This window comes from Narcine bancroftii, chromosome 6 (genome assembly GCF_036971445.1).
Source record: "Narcine bancroftii isolate sNarBan1 chromosome 6, sNarBan1.hap1, whole genome shotgun sequence".
NCBI lineage: Eukaryota > Metazoa > Chordata > Chondrichthyes > Torpediniformes > Narcinidae > Narcine > Narcine bancroftii.
Genome location: NC_091474.1, coordinates 36,764,441 through 36,782,067, shown reverse-complemented (window position 1 = coordinate 36,782,067; position 17,627 = coordinate 36,764,441). Strand labels below are relative to the sequence as shown.

Genomic DNA, 17,627 nt, shown 5'->3' with positions numbered 1-17,627 from the left:
TGTTTGTGTTTTGGCTAAAGTTCTCTTATAAAAGCATGGAATCTAGCAGAACATGTGATTTTCAATAGAATCAAATAATTGCAATGATTTGAAGCTTTCACAAACCTTAATTGATTAAAATTAAAAGTCATCTGGCAGTTCAGAGCATTTTATTGTATTGATTTAACACTGCACAATTGAATGTACATATTGTAGGTCAATTGGAGGCCTTTTGACTGAAAAATACTGAGAAACCCATTTCCTGTCCTGATTCTGGTTTAAAGTGGCTGTAGAATAGAGTAAGCAGCTTGTTCTTTTACACTGAAGAGCACAGAGATCTGTGTGCAGTGCCCTTGCTTGGCGTCCCAAGTCTTGAGGGTTGTGGACTCTAGGAAAGCAGTAGACAGGGCACCGGAGCAGGAGAACACCCTCAAATCTCCAACCCTGCACCCCCCACCCCTGCCACCCCACCTGTCCGCCAAAAGGAAGAAGCCTTGGAAAAGACCCTGCGGGCTGGAAGAGCACAAATCCATGGCAGTGGACCAGTCGGGACTCGGGAGCTGAATGACTCACACTTGGCTGCTGGTGAACAGGTATTGGGACTGGGATTCATGAGGAAGACATTGGTGTACAGGCCTCCCAAAGGGTCTTGAGCACTGACAGCTCCTTAATTGTATTGGAACAAGGGGCCAAGGAAGGTGACTTGGATGCCTTGAAGTTGAGTTTATGATTGGAACAGATGGGGGTGCTGTGCAGACACGAAGATTACAGGAATGCAAGATGTTTTGGTGTCAGTGTAAGTGGTGGGACCTGAGGCTCTGATAGCTCAGTGGTTAGAGTACTGATCTTGTCAACCAGGGGTTGTGAGTTCGTTCCTCTCTGGGGTATCATTTCTGTGAGGGGTGCTTGACAAAGTGGCAACACTCTGTCTACCTTATGATAAACAAAGTAAACAATTGCATGTAAGTGACATTTTAAATGTAGTGTTACCTTTACTATGAACGCTCCCTTTCTCTGAAGGGACTCTCTCTTTTCACTGCTAGGTAACAGCTCTCCATAAGTCCTTTATCCCAGAGATAATTACTGAGCAATTGGTTGGAAATTTGATTATAACAGCTATAGTCAACTACAGTTCAGCATTCAACACCATCATCCCCTCAAAACTGATAAACAAAAACTCACTGTATAATTGAATCCTGGATTTCCTCCTTCAGACCACAATCAGTGAGAATTGCTAAGAACATCTCCTCCACAATCGCCATCAGTACCGGAGCACTGCAAGGGTGCATACCTATCTCCCTGCTTTCCTCAATTACTGAGTCACTTGGTATGACAACAACACCATCTACAAACTTGCAGACGATACAACGTCAGTGGGTTTTTTAAAAAGGGGCAATGATTCAGCAGACAGGAGGGAGATTGAAAACTTGGCAGAATAGTGCATCAACAATAACTTCGTATTCATTGTCATCAGAACCAAGGAGCTGATTGTGGAGTTAAGGAAGGGAAAACCAAAGGTGTATGATCCATTAATCATTGGGGATCAGTGGTGGAGAGGGTGAGCAAATTTAAATTCCTGGGAGTCACCATCTTGGAGCACCTTTCCTGGATCCAACACACAAATGCAATCATGAAGAAAGCACATCAGTGCCTCTACCTTTTCAGGAGTTTGCAGAGATTTGGTATGACCTCGGAAACCTTGGCAAACTTCTACAGATGGGAAGTGTGCTGACTGGGTGCCTGGTATGGGGGGATCAATGTTTCCAAGCAGAAAGCCCTGCAAAAAGTAGTGGAAAAATCACAGGCAAAACTCTAACCAATTTTACTTGTACCTGAACTTTCTTTACCACAAGATATAAAGATTAGACCACCTGGTGGTGCTGCTGCACTCCTGTTCTGAGGACACACTGCCTGCCAATCAAGGTCAAAGACTCACCCCAAGCCATCAAGGTGACCCTTGCAATTACTATGGGTTTCAGTGATAAAAAAGAGGAAGCATTTATATTTATCTATAGAACAGAAAGTCAACCTGTTGGAGAAACTGGACAATGGTGTAAGTGTGAAACATCTAACAGAAGTGTATGATGTTGGAATGACCACCATCTATGATCTGAAGAAACAGAAGGGTAAACTATTAAAATTCTATCCTGAGAATGATGAACAGAAGTTATTGAAAAATAGAAAAACACCGCATAAAGCTAAAAGTAAAGATCTCGATCGTGTATTGATGGAGTGGATCCATCAGGGTTGCAGTGAACATATGCCACTTAATGGTTTGCTGATCATGAAACAAACAAAGCTCTATCATGATGAACTGAAAAATTAAGGGAACTGTGAATATTCAACAGGGTGGTTGAATAAATTTAAGAAAAGACACATTGCATTTTTTAAGATTTGTGGTGATAAAGCATCTGATCACAAAGCAACAGAGAAATTCATTGATGAGTTGCCAAGATCATCGCTGATGAAAATCTGATGCCAGAACCAGTCTATAATGCTGACGAAACATCACTCTTTTGGTGTTATTGCCCTAGAGAGACACTGACTACAGCTGATAAGATGGCCCCAACAGCAATTAAGGATGCCAAGGACAGAATAACTGTGCTGGGATGTGTTAATGCAGTAGGCACGCATAAGTATAAACTAGCTGTGATAGGCGAAAGATTACATCCTCTTTGGTTTAAGGGAGTGAATTTCTTACCGGTCCATTAATATGCAATCATAAAAGGCACGAGTCACCAGGGATATCTTTTGATTGGTTTCACAAATATTTTGTACCAGCGGGTTGCGCTGACTGCAGAGAAACTGGACTGGGTGACGACTGCAAGATTTTGTTACTCCTCGACAACTCTTCTGCTCATCCTCCAGCTGAAAATCTCATCCCCCGAATGTTACTTTGTTAATTCAGCCATGTGACCAACCCTATTCTTAGATCAATGAAGAGTGAATATAAAAACACTTTCTTGAACAGAGGCTTGGGTGTGGCGAGTTTCCAAAAGGGGTTTAGCATAAAGGGGGCCATATACGCTTGGGACAGTGACAAAAGACACAGTTGTATATGCCTGGCATAATCTCGGTCTTCCAACTATGTTCATCAACTATGAAGATGATGAACAAGATGGTGATTTTGAAGGATTCCGTATGTCAGATGAAAAAAAAATTGTTGTGTGACCTCCTTACATATACATTCAGAATCCATCAGCAATATGGAAAAAAGTGGATATTGAAGACATTTTTAACATCGATTATGAGGCTCCATTTGTTTATTCACTGACTGATGGTGAAATAGTCAAAATTGTTCAGAATCAAGGTGATCACAATGAAGTTATCACTGCAGAAAAAGTGCTTGTAGATGACATGGTGAAACTATATGATGGACTTATTGAAAGACTAGAGCAGCATGCAGGACAAGAAATCGTGTCAGTTTATAAAATCAATGAGAGGCTTTGAAGACAAAAAAACCCATTGTTAATGAGGCAGATGACCCTGGAGGAAACTGTTGAAAAAGCCGCCGAGGATCATTTCTAGTGTTTGGTGCTGCATTTATCTTCTTTTGTAAGCAGAGATCAAGGTTTTTTTTTGGTAAGTACTAAACATTATTTCATGAGAATTTTCCACTTGTGGTGTCAGCTGGCACTCAAAAAGCCTGCCGTTGTTGTTGTTGTTTAAGCATTGATACAGGTCTTCTGCTGATGCTCCTGTACTGATTAGTTCCGTTGTCCAAAATCCAAAACAAACCCCAAAATCGAAGAAGCGTCTGCTCCCAAGCATTTCGGATAAGGGCTACTCAATCCTGTATTGCAGTTATTGTACATTAGCAGCTGTGATATAATGAGCAGTTGTAAGGGTTAAGAACCAGACCAAAGTCAAGGTACAAAGCACACTTTTATTTCAGGGATGCAAACAGGATCAAGATACTAGGCAAACCTCTACACAGTTACACACACAGTCTTTCTTTGGCTTGGCTTCGTGGACGAAGATTTATGGAGGGGTAATGTCCATGTCAGCTGCAGGCTCGTTTGTGGCTGACAAGTCTGATGCAGGACAGGCAGACATGGTTGCAGCGGTTGCAAGGGAAAATTGGTTGGTTGGGGTTGGGTGTTGGGTTTTTCCTCCTTTGTCTTTTGTCAGTGAGGTGGGCTCTGCGGTCTTCTTCAAAGGAGGTTGCTGCCCGCCGAACTGTGAGGCGCCAAGATGCACGGTTTGAGGCGATATCAGCCCACTGGCGATGGTCAATGTGGCAGGCACCAAGAGCTTTCTTTAGGCAGTCCTTGTACCTCTTCTTTGGTGCACCTCTGTCTCGGTGGCCAGTGGAGAGCTCGCCATATAACACAATCCTCCATTCTGGGGACGTGACCTACCCAGCGCAGTTTGATCTTCAGCAGCATGGATTCGATGCTGTCAGCCTCTGCCATCTCGAGTACTTCGATGTTGGAGATGAAGTCGCTCCAATGAATGTTGAATGAACGTTGAGGATGGAGCGTATGCAAGGGGTAAATGTACACTTTGGATAACAAGGGAGGAACCGACAGGAGAATGGGGGAAATACACACATTCAACACTCAGGATCAAAGTGGTAGTATGCGCCCCAACCCCTTGACCCATACAGACATGGCTCTTGCTACCTAACCTCAGGATTCACCCCAATCCAGTGCAAAAGGTACTACTTACATACTTCAAAAGAGGCAGAACAAAGGGGCCCACGACCCTTTATATATTTCTGCAGGCAGTATTAGGGGTCCAATCAATCGGGGGAGGTAGGGCCCCATTGGCTGCTGTGGCCAATGGCTTGAAGCCAAGTACAGGGGATCAGCAGGGGTCAGTCAAGATGATTCACCTGAGCCAATTGAGTGAAGGTCAGAGCTGAGTCTGGGCAGGCTGTCTGCACTGCAGCTCCTGGTGATTTAGGTGGGCCAATCGCAAGGGTCACCTTGATGGCTTGGGGTGAGTCTTTGACCTTGATTGGCAGGCAGTGTGTCCTCAGAACAGGAGTGCAGCAGCGCCACCAGGTGGTCTAATCTTTGTATCTTGTGGTAAATAAAGTTCAGGTACAAGTAAAATTGGTTAGAGTTTTGCCTGTGATGTTTCCACTAGCTTTTACAGGCCTTTCTGCTTGGAAATATTGATTCCCCCCCCCCCCCCCCCCATACCAGGCACCCAGTCAGCACACTTCCCATCTGTAGAAGTTTGCCAAGATTTCCGAGGTCATACCAAATCTCTGCAAACTCCTGAAAAGGTAGAGGCACTGATGTGCTTTCTTCATGATTGCATTTGTGTGTTGGATCCAGGAAAGGTGCTCCAAGATGGTGACTCCCAGGAATTTAAATTTGCTCACCCTCTCCACCACTGATCCCCAATGATTAGTGGATCATACACCTTTGGTTTTCCCTTCCTTAAGTCCACAATCAGCTCCTTGGTTCTGATGACAATGAATACGAAGTTATTGTTGATGCACTATTCTGCCAAGTTTTCAATCTCCCTCCTGTCTGCTGAATCATTGCCCCTTTTTAAAAAACACACTGACGTTGTATCATCTGCAAGTTTGTAGATGGTGTTGTTGTCATACCAAGTGACTCAGTAATTGAGGAGAGCAGGGAGATAGGTATGCACCCTTGCGGTGCTCCAGTACTGATGGCGATTGTGGAGGAGATGTTCTTAGCAATTCTCACTGATTGTGGTCTGAAGGTGAGGAAATCCAGGATTCAATTATACAGTGAGTTTTTGTTGATCAGTTTTGAGGGGATGATGGTGTTGAATGCTGAACTGTAGTTGACTGTAGCTGTTATAATCAAATTTCCAACCAATTGCACAGTAATTATCTCTGGGATAAAGGACTTATTTGTATGGAGAGCTGTTACCTGCAGGGCTTTTTGACATTTTTAACTATATCTTTGTACATCAGAGCCCCACATAAGCAAGTCAAGTGGTGAATTTAAAAAAACCCTTATGATGGCATGTCAACACTAAAAAAAAATTGGTTTTTGGATCTTTGGGTACAGGGTACTTGACCTGTTACAATATCCATTACAGAAGCCTAATAGCCTGAATACTCCTGAGACTGTCTGATCTCAGAAGCTAAGCAGCTCAGACTTGGTCAATATTTGGCGGGGAGACCACCTAGGAACACCAGGTGCTGCAGGTTTCTGTGAGGGGCGTTGGACAAAGTGGCGACTCTCCATGTGTCTTACAGTAGACAGAGTTGCATTTTAAATGACTATTACATGACAACAACGGAACCTTTACCTTTACTCCTGCACTCAAATTGGACTGAAACAAAGGCTTGACTTGCACTTTTCTCAGTCACTTGCTCAAACTGCATGTTAGTGATCAGAAATTATGTAAGGTGATTCAAGTCCCTCTGAACCCTAATACCTTTTAATATCTTAGCATTTAAAGAAAAATATTTTACCATGAATGTGCATGATCTAGCATTTTTCCACAGTATATTCCTGCTCAATCATTTAGCCTCTCTGCATTTCCCCAAGTCCCTCACCACCCCCCACCCTGCCACCGAACATCTCTCAATCCTCATGACAACTCAATCTGCAGCCAGCTGCTTCTCAGCCGAAATTCTGAATACATTAGACTCATTTTTCCCTGCAACATCACTGATGCAATCTGTGAACAGCTAGAATCCTACTTGTCTCTGAACCCCAAAATGACCAGGTGAAAAACAACCCCAAAGTTGCCAAAACTCATGAAACATTTGATAACCCTCAGGTAATTCACATTTCAAATCAGTTTAGAAAGAGTGGGTTGGCTATACGGATTGTGGAATGGACACACAATGAGATGAAGCAGAAGTGACCAAGGTTGACTGGACCATCAAAGATAATTTGATCATTCTCTGTCATTCAATTATAACATGATACTATACTATTAGAGCTGTATATCCATCTTAATATAAATCAACTAACTGAAGCCAATTATACTTTGGTGTTTTATACTTTGGTGTTAGTAGAAGTCAGTTTAAGTATGTATGCTTGGCATCATCCCATTTCGTTTTTGGCTGCTTGATTTTCATCTTTAGGTGCACACCTGGCAGGGATTGGGAGAGCACAGGAGTACCAGCATCTTGCAGCTGAAGGCATCAGCTACCACCTGCTCTTTGGCTGCCCTTGATGCTGTAAGCATTCCTTCATTCACCCTGTTGCTGAAAGGTCACAAACACATTCAGCTGGAACAGTCAATTCACCGTGCACATCATCACCTGGGTCAAAGCACCAACCTCTCTGCAGGCCGTTGCACAAAACAGTACCTGCCTCATCTGCAGGAAGTACTGCAGTGTCCCAGCAGATCTGCCCAGAAGATTGCCTCCACCACCTAGTACCCATGCTGGGGAGAGGGGGTTGGTGAAGAGATTATGGTGCAGCAGATCTGCCCAGAAGATTGCCTCCACCACCTAGTACCCATGCTGGGGAGAGGGGGTTGGTGAAGAGATTATGGTGCATCTGATCAAGGCTATTAAACTATCTGTACAGTGTTAGCAGTCTGGACTTCAACAGGCAGTCCTTGCACCCATACCCATCCTGTCACTTGCCTCATCTCATTGAGGATGGTAACTAGTGCAGCAGGCAAAGAAATATGCAAACTAAAGCTCAGTACACTTAGTCTTTATTAATTCTCAAATTATTCAACATTTACGGACGCTCAATTATTCCTTGCAGCCCTTAATTACTTTAAATTTAATTCCCTGTTCTATCGGGCTACCCTATACATTCAATCAGAGAACTTGTAGCTTCCATTTGGATATCACTCATGTGGATGAACTAACCAGGATCACTTCAATGAATTCCTCCTCCAGCAATGGTTGTTCTTGAGTTGTCCTGCCCATCTAGTCGACTTTCCTTCACGTACATTTTCCCTGATTTTCCAGAATGTTCTGGAGCCTCACATTTGAAGAGGTGAGGATGCAGCTAACTCCATAAATTGAATTGTTCTGGCAGCCTACCCTGGCTGGTGGGGTTCTTGCCTTCCTCCTCTTCTCAGGACGGCTCACAGGCCCTACCCCCACTCTGACCCTACAATGCTCCTAGTTGGCCCTAGGCATCTGACTTGGTGATCAATGTCCAAAGACCAGGTAAATGAGACAGATTGGTTTTCTTATTCACGCTTAATTGGGTTGTGTGTGGACCATAGATGTTGAATGTCCCTTGCAACGGGAGCTGATTTATTCAGGTTGACTTAGTTCTTCCAGTAAACTGGTGCTTGATGTATCCGTGACTTCTCATACCATCATGCTTTATAGAGATATAACTGCTAGCCATGTGGTTACAGCACTGAGTGAGTGATAGGGATGGAAATAAAGAGCGCAAAGGCATTGAGTGCATTCTGCAAGAGCTCCGTGTTGGAGATCTGGATGCATTAATTCATGTTGCAGATGATAAATGTCTTCAAGAAATGGAATCCTTTCCAGAAGTAGGCAGATTTCCCACCTGGTGTTTCAATCATACGTATTTTCCATTCAAATGCAAACCTCCTCCTGTGGAGATAGCAGGGAATGTTATGCAGGCTACCCAATGCACATCTACATGAATGAAGACTGCAGCTTTATGGAAATGCGTGGCAGTAACCAAATGAACACTGGCCCTCAAAACCTGCGCAACACTCTGCCTGGCCCCAGGACATACTTAGAAAGGGGTGAACATGGAGAGATTCAGCACAGTGTTGACCGTCCTACTGATGGTCAGCACTATGTGCACATGGAACAAGGTTGGAGGTCTTGGTCCCCATGCACCATAAGCTGCCCATTTGCTTTGCTAGAGAGAGATTGCCTTGTCACATAAATTTCCTCAGGAAACTTTGTGTGATTGAAACTGTCTGTGAACCCACCCCTTAGGGCAGGTGATCCTCTGATTGGCCATGAATTGCTAACTGGTATCCAGAGCGACTATGCCAGTGTATGAGAACCTTCCTCTGGTACTGTGCCTCATGGCAAAATCATGAGATAATGTGTGATAGCATCATTCTTTGAAGATAAAGGAGACCTTTGAGGAAAAGAGGAATGCCTGCATGTGTTAGAGATGCACTAATCCCAAAAATTCTCTGCTTCTCCTGGTTTCACTCAGCCAATCACCTCCCACAATTGTACCATGCATTGCTTCCTTCCCACTAAATCTTTTCCTCTCTCCTTGCCTGAAGCCTTCCCTCAATGCCTTTTATGAACTGAAAGCCCTGTCAGTTTTCCTGTATCCTGTTATTTATTTGCTGCCCTGGCTGTGAAATTGGCTGGGAGTAAGTTACATTTATCACCCAGAATAAAACGCTCCTGGAGTGACATGATGTAACCATTCCCCCCCATTCTCTCATTTATCATATTAATGCTTCTGTTCAGTTGGGAGACAACAGCATTGAAAAATAATCTATTTTTAATAGATTTCTTTATATTAATATTAAAATGCTTCATTGTTGGGTTGCAACACTTCCCTTATTTTTGCATTTGGGATGAAATATAGCATGCAAGGATATGGAACAAAAACAGAATGCTTTGAAAGCAGTTTATGATTTCATGATATGTTATCACCACCAAGAAAAATCATTCACCACTGTCTGCTGAAAATGAATTAAAGGAGCAAAGAGAACACAAGACACAACTTGTGTTGCAATTTCACTGGAAATATCCAATTTGATTTCTGTTTGGCTTTTATTTATTCAAACTGGAATTGCAAGAAAATGATGTCCAGAACCAAACTCATGTGCCAAGGGAAATCTACATGTTTCTTCAGCTATTTTCATTTGAAACAAGAAAAGGCTCCACCGCTGTTAACGAAACAAGCAGCACAAAGAATAATTCAGGCTGTCGACTAATGTTGATGATGGTTAACTGGCCAATGTTAATCAATACCGAGAACAAGTGAGTGGTCAAACTCGGTGGGTGAGAGATAGGGCGTTGATGGGTCTGAGAATAAAATGGGATTATCAATCACTTCTGCAATCTCCTCATTGATACTGGTGGGTGGAGTCCACATGGAAAGTGGGGAATGACAAGGGGAGTCTATTTGGCTGCCCCGATGACAATGGTTGCCTGGGTGACCCCAAATGTAAATTTTCCCTTGTTGATACGTAGTGACTACCCCTTGAGCATATTCATTCTGAGAGTGCACTTGGGGGATGCTGCTACCAGGACTGGGATGGGGAGGCTTGCCACCTAGGGGGAGGCAGAGTGTGACCTTTCTGGCAAAGAGGATGGGGCCCCCTAGCCCTCTATATTAACTTTGGGGCCCTTCCACCCCTTGGGATTCCTGGGGATAATTGTGTGGTCTGCCCTTGTGTCGACCAGCCACATCCAGCACTGGATGTTTCCATTTTTGCAGTGGACAGCCACTGGGATAAATGGCCTCGGGTAATCAGGATGGGACAGGACTGCTGAACAGATCCACCAAGGTCCCTGGCCTCCATCCTATGGGGCAGGAATGGAATTGTTCCAGACAATGGGGATGTCTACTGTGACTGTGTGCTTTTGTTGGCTATTTCCTGTCGTACCAGTGAGATAATCTTTGTTCTGAGGGCAGCAGGGACCATCTCAGCTGAGGGAGGAGCAGAAGGCTATGTAGTGGGGACACGGTGGGCAGCGCAGTGGGTGGGATGGTGGGCATTCCCTAATGACCCTCATTCCCTCACTGACTGTGTGCCACTGCAGTCAACCCATCAGGTCCCACTCTAAAAATGTGGGGAACGTGGCCCGCACAGTAGTCACCACCTGCAGGGAATTGTTGTCCATCTTCTGCACGGACAGACTGCTCAGATTTCTTGCCTCAAGGTGGGAGAGGTGAATATGGGGGTGGGGGGCTGGAGTAGACATGAAGCTAAATGCTCACCCAATCGCTGGTAGTATCTGTCAGTCAGTCCAGCCAAGTATTGCTGAGTTTCCATGATCTCGTACCGGCCCCTCACCCATCCACCCAGACCCTTTAAGTTCTCGCCAATTTCCCCAATTTGGAAAGCCAACGGGGGGTTGTTGTGGGTCTGGGACCACGTAATTACCAGCCAGGCTTGCAAGGTCTCTGGGACATGGTGGGGAGGGGGGGGGGGAGGGAATGGGCATAATTGGACTCAACCGCCTCAAAGTGATCAATGTTCAGCCACACATCCTCATCTTGTGACTACTCATCACGCTCTTCCCCATGCATAATGGTAGTTCTGATTTTTTACAGGATCGACCTGCCAACCGGATTGGGAGTCCACCTGAAGCTGCCACACTTTGACTAGCTGGCAGGCAGCTCCAAGCTGCTGATATGCATCATGGCAGCATCCAGTGCCTCCTGCAAGGATCCCGATGGAGCTTTAGTGATACTCAGATAGGAAAGGTGTAGATCAGTGGTTCTCAACCTTTTTCTTTCCACTCACGTACCACTTTAAGTATTCCCTATGTCATAGGTGCTCTCTGATTAGTAAGGGATTGCTTAAGGTGGTATGTGGGTGGAAAGAAAAAGGTTGAGAACCACTGATTTATAATTTGAAAGGTGTGGTATTTGGCCTTCATGAATTACTTTTAACTTCTAGGAACAGTTCCCCAGAGATAATTTAAAAAAACCTATGGGAACAGGATTTTCAACAGTTAATTTCTGAAACTACATGGAATTCTATTTTGATGTGAGTGCATTCATCCTCTCTTTGTGCTAGACCCTCATTATTACAATTTAAGGTAGTGCACTGGGCCCACTCTTCCAAAGTTGGACAGATTTATTCTAATCTCTCTTCTAAATGTATAACTGAATAATGTTTTGGTTATGTTCTTTTCCCAATTTTTGGGAAGGGGTATTTTGTACCTTGTGTTTTATTAATATTAATTTGAGTCCAAAATCTTGCTATCTTTCAAATAAGTGGGCCATCTGGTTTGCTTGTGACTGCTTCACCATCCCTCGCCTCCCTTATTGCAAGAAGGGCCATTTTAATGAGATGGAAAAATATTGTCCCTCCCACTCATACTCAACGGTTGCCCGATGTGATGACATGTCTGCCCTTGGGGGGGAAAAATTAGATGCTCCACTACTGAAATGAAAGTTTGTTTCATTATGGGGTTCTTTTCTTAATTACTTTCAATATTTGTAAGGTTAACTAGTTTTTGAACCCAATATTTATCTTTTTTTATTATTAGCAGTGGATTGTTGTGTTAGTCAGTAGCCTCTGAATGAAGGGGATTGAATTAGATATTTAGTAAAGTGTTTTTCATTTTATCTTTCTTTTTTAATATAACATAGGACTCAGTACTATTTGTGTTGCTATACAAGATTTGTTAATGCCTTATTTTATTCTTATGTACCTATGGAATATTTATTTGATAAAACCAATAAAAATATTTAAAAGTAGTTGAATATTGTGTTTCTAACGTGGAAGGACTTTGTACATGGTGTATGGATCCAAATGGAAGTGACCCATCTTATTTTGGATTTGGTGCTAATGCAGCTGACTCCAAGATAAAATGACTTTGAGTTGCATCACTCAAGAATGCAAAAATATTTTAAAAATCCATATGCTGGCCCTTTAAACTACTAACATCAACATTCATGCCAATAGGATCAGAAATTATTTTGAAAGATCTTTCAAATTTGGAGCAAATTATAGTTGATGGAATGTCTAAAAAATTTATTTCAATTGCGTATATTTTTATTTACAAGAAGAAATACCCAAGGCAGGTTTATTTAATTCAAAAGAAAGGTGGGAACAAGACTTAGATGCGATAATTGATCATCAGGATTTGTGAAATTTATGTAAAGAAGTTGGGTCTAATAATATTAATGTAAGATATAATTTTTCTACACCAATTTTATATTACACCTCAGAAGCTGAATAGATGGAGATTGAATTTATTGAATCAACGTTTTTAGATGTGGAACAGAAATTGGAACTTCTTTTCATTCTACATGGTCTTGACTGAAGGTTAATTCTTTTGGGTCTCAGTAAATTTTTGCAACAAATCACTGGAGTGATTTTTTTTTCTGTTAAATCCTTAATTATTGTTTTTGGATTCTCAATTAAAATTTGTTGTTAGTTGCAAGAAGGGCCATTTTAATGAGATGGAAAGATACTGTCCCTCCCACATACTCAATGGTTGCCCAATGTGATGACATGTCTGCCTTTGGGGGGGGGGGGGGAAATTACTGAAATTAATCTTTGTTTCTTTATGGGGTTCTTTTCTTAATTACTTTCAATATTTGTAAGATTAACTAGTTTTTGGTTTTTGAACCAAATATTTACTTTTTTTTTATTATTAGCAAGGAAATGTATCACTGTAACTTGGAAATCTGATATTTCATTACATTAGATAAATGGCATGCTGAGTTTTAAAGTTGTATTCCCTAAGAAAAAAATTACTTACAATTTGAGGGGTAAATAATCTTTATTCCTGCAAATTTGGAGCCCGTACACTAGAATTATAAAGTTAAAATGATGCTTTACTTACATTTTTTTGATTCTCCTGTCCAATGTAGTTTTCGCTGAATGAATAACAATTTTATGCTGGTTGGGAACCTTGAGTGCATTCTGATGCAATCCAAATTAATTATTATGCAGTTATGACATCATGTATTCTAGTTATGGGATTAAATTAGATTTGGGGAGGGGTGGGTTTGGAGGGTTTTTAGTTAGTTTTAGTTTTTCTATATATTTTCAGCATATTTGTTAACATTACTTATCATTATTAGTTATTGTGATCTTGTGTATGTTGATTAAATAAAATATTGAAAAAGAAAAGGTTCATGCCAATCGAAATTTTATTCTTGGTTCTAGGTTCTGTTGATGAACGCTCTGTTTTCCCAATCCAATACTTCTGTCAGCAGAGGTAAATAATTATTTATAACTAAAGTTTGATCATGGGACATTCATTGAATTCAATCCAATTTTTTATCACAGTTCCTGGTCGTGGAAGTATGGTGCACAATTTGACTTGATTCACGTCTTTATTTTCTTAGACATTATTGAATTTAACAATTTTTTAAAAACTTTCAAGACTAATCAGTCTATTCTCTTTCCCCTTTGAATTTATGTTTTTGTAATGTTTCATATGAAGGCCCTTAAGCAGAAATGTTAATTCTGTATTCCTTCCTACTGCCCCGTCCAGGCCTATTGAGTATGTTCCGCATTTTCTGCCCTTCCTGATTTCAGATTTTCAACATCTCCAGATGTTTTGATATCCATTGATATTTTTTAATCTCTCTCCTGACTGGTGTGTATATTAAGAGTAACTAATTAGAGAAATATTTTCAGTCAAATGTGTTGCTGTCACATGGAAATCTGATTTAAAAAAAATTAAATTGGTTATAATTTATGGAAACTTAAGTGGAAATTTTTGTGGGTTTTAGCATCGTATTTAAGATTCCTATCATTTGATGAATGATGGTATTGTTTTCTGAGGACAGGATGTGAAGCCAACTAAAGTAAGCAAGACCTTTATTAAGCTGTGTACATAAAACTAAAGATATAAATCACATAACAGGGGAGCAGAAACAGAAACTTTAAGGCACAGTGAATATCATGTAGGTATCCTAGAATAATCCCATTTTATTTTTATCCACATTCCCATCAACTCTCCCGAGATTACATCACTCACCTACGTTCCTGGGTTTCCAGTTAACCTATCATCCCACACCGCTCTGGGATGTGGCCGGATATCTGAATACCCGCATATGTTGGCATGGTGAATGTGCATCATTCAGGTGCCTTGACGTTTAGCAAAGGTGATTGTGTCTCTCTGTTCACCACGATCTCTGACCCTCCAAGTTGTAGTTGTTGCTTCTTCCCCTTCAGTGGAGGGTCCAATTTTGAGCTGAGACCATAGTCAATGTTAAATTCATGATTATACAGAGGAAAAAATACTGAAGTGGTTTCCTGTTGCCTTCTTCAGTTGCAGTGCCCATACTGGATGGACAACCCTCGCCTTTGATCACCAGATGCATCTGCCCAGCATTTTCAGTTTTGCAACCATGAGTTTCAATTTGCAAAATTTGCTTGTTTTTTACAAAAAAAACACAAACATCTGCAATCAGTGGCTTCATGTGAGCCTAGTTGGAGGATAAACAGGTACTACACCTTGCCCAGTGGTGACCTATAGGCTATCCGATGGAAGGAGTGCTTTACACTCTGATCATGAAGCCATGAGATAGCAGTTCTATCAGCTACGCCACAGTCTAACCCTAAATTTCAGATGCGAATAACTTCCCCCAATCCCAATTTCTAACTGTCATTAGTGAAACAATCAGAAAACCTTACTTTTTCCTGCTTTGGCTTTTCATTTAGGAGCCTTAGAAAGGCAGAAATATAATGCTTCAAAAATAACTTGCACCAATAATGCAACCCATATTTGGCCGTATAGATTTCATTACCTCAAACAGTCCTCATGCACTTATGTAACACAATTCTGTACCACATTATTTGTCAATTCTTTAGAATTGTAATCATTACCTTTAGCAAACCATTGCTAGTTCGTGTCATGTCCGGCCCTCTTTATTTGACCACAGCTGTGTGCTTGGGGTAAACTTGGTGGAAGTGTTGAAGAAAAGACCAAGGAGCCAGTCACCCTGATGATAACTTTGACATTATAGTTGGAGGGGGAGAGGGAGAGAAGAGAAAAATGAATCAGGATGGCAGAGCCCCCACACAAAATATGGAATTATAATATTCCATCATTACGATTCAGTTAACCTTTACTCTCAATGTGCCAGAATGTTGAGGTCAGTCTTTATTGTTGTTGGTTTTCTCCTAACACAGGGGATGATAGATTGTGATTTTGGTTGAGTCCCTACTGTAGAAACACAAATTTCACAAATAGAAAGGAATTAACTCTCCAAAAATCAAAATTTCTGTCAGTAGAGGCAAGACATTTTTCATAAATTTGTAATGGTTACTCAATCTCTGATCAACTTACCTAGCCAATACAGGAAATAAAAGATTTCTGAATCTAGCAATCTCTTAAGCACAATTACGTAATCATCAATTTGAGCAAAACCTTATGGATCTCTCATAGACAACTGGAGGTTTCTTAGTGCAGTTGTCATGGTTTCATGGTAAGTATGTCACAACTGATAGTCCATCAGTTCCATGAGTTACTGATATATCATCAATAATTCACAAAAGGCTGAGTAATGGAACAATCCGGCTTTTAATAGCTAAAGACAGGAACACTATCAAACAACCATCCACCTTCTTGCCTGATCAGAGCAAAAGCAAAGGGGAAGCCTGCAAGGGGTTATGGGTAGAATCAGTTCAGGAGGTGTGTCCAGTTGATAGCAGCCAATTACGGTGTAACAGTGGTTTACCACAGTTGCATTCAATGTGATCATTACAGGAGTTCGAAGTGGTGTCTTAATAGACCTGAAGAGTCTATTAAGAAAGACATACTATTTCAAACTTGATACTGTTGTTGCTAAGTCAAATGATATTGTTGGTCTTTATACGTCCTCTGCAACTTAATTATTCAGAAAGGATTTGAGATAGAATTCAGTGGGAAGAAATATTTGGCCATTGTGATGGATGAGATTCCGAGACTCCTCTCCAAGATGATGTTGATTGAGAGGAGTTTACTTTTCTGCCCACTATGGCAATCTTTATGACAACTTTTCATTTAATCAAAATATTCTGATCAGCACATTTCTCCATGTGTACATGTTCCTACTACGCCTCAAATAAAGATGGCTGTCAATAAGAATGCTGCTTCTCTTCAGCCACACTACACAAAGCTCAACGAGCTCTTTAAATCTCGAGGAATTGAGCCAAGCCAAATTTTTGCAGCAATTCTATTCTTATTGGTGGATTCCCTTCAATAGATGGCCCTTTTGTCCACTTCAGGAGATGACAATAAGATTTTTTTTTGCAATGGAGGTGGTCCTCATTTCAAGTTGAATTTATATTACATGGCGAAAATTTCCAGATCTCTAAGAAATACCCTAATTCTTCTCCTATGTCTTGTGATCTAAATACCCCTTGTAAATGGGTTGGTGTTAAACATCAAACACTCCAAATGATTGATTAAGTGAATTAAGTGCTGTTTGTTTATTGTGGTATTATGTAGAATTTGATGAAAAAATTTTCTTGGAATAGAATATAAACTTAGCTTGAAACATGCCAAGATGATTAGACATTGGATAAAGGCAAGTGAGACTTGCATCACTCTACAAGCTTTTGTATTGGGTTTCATTTTCTTTTTTTTCAGTGAAAATTTATTGGTCATTACCTAGCTCACTTTAAATCATTTTCCAGCTGAAGCCTCAAGCTGATTGCCTAACATGACAAAGGAAAACAATAGCAGTTTGCTGTGAAAATGGTTTGTTAGTTTAACATTGAACAGAACACACTTGAAGTATTGAATCATAGAATCGTTATGACACAGAAGGAGACAAAATGGCATATCGATTCTTTTTAAGTCAACCCTAATTGTCAGCTCTCACCCTCCGATCCTGAAAGTTATTTTACATCAAATACCAATGAACTTGTTTTTGAAAACCCTTGTTTCCACCATCTTTAAATACAGTAAGCTCCACTACTTGTTATTGAAAACCCTTGTTTCCACCATCTTTAAATACAGTAAGCTCCACTACTTGTTTTTGAAAACCCTTGTTTCCATCATCTTTAAATACAGTAAGATCCACTACTTGTTTTTTCATGAAAATGTTTTTCTGCTCATCCTCCTTTGGCTTTTTAAAACTGTGTCTAAT

At 41.1% G+C, this 17,627-nt stretch overlaps 1 long non-coding RNA gene across 1 annotated transcript in view; it reads right to left on the bottom strand.

Moving 5' to 3' along the window:
- Nucleotides 1–17,228, bottom strand: part of LOC138735948 (uncharacterized) — a 49,389-nt gene extending 32,161 nt beyond the window's left edge. The window contains exons 1-3 of the long non-coding RNA XR_011340023.1: nt 17,147–17,228; nt 15,619–15,718; nt 15,379–15,504 (exon numbers count right to left, since the gene is read on the bottom strand). This is a non-coding gene — a long non-coding RNA (uncharacterized lncRNA). The remainder of the gene's footprint in view (nt 1–15,378; nt 15,505–15,618; nt 15,719–17,146) is intronic.
- Between the last annotated feature and the right edge of the window lie 399 nt (nt 17,229–17,627).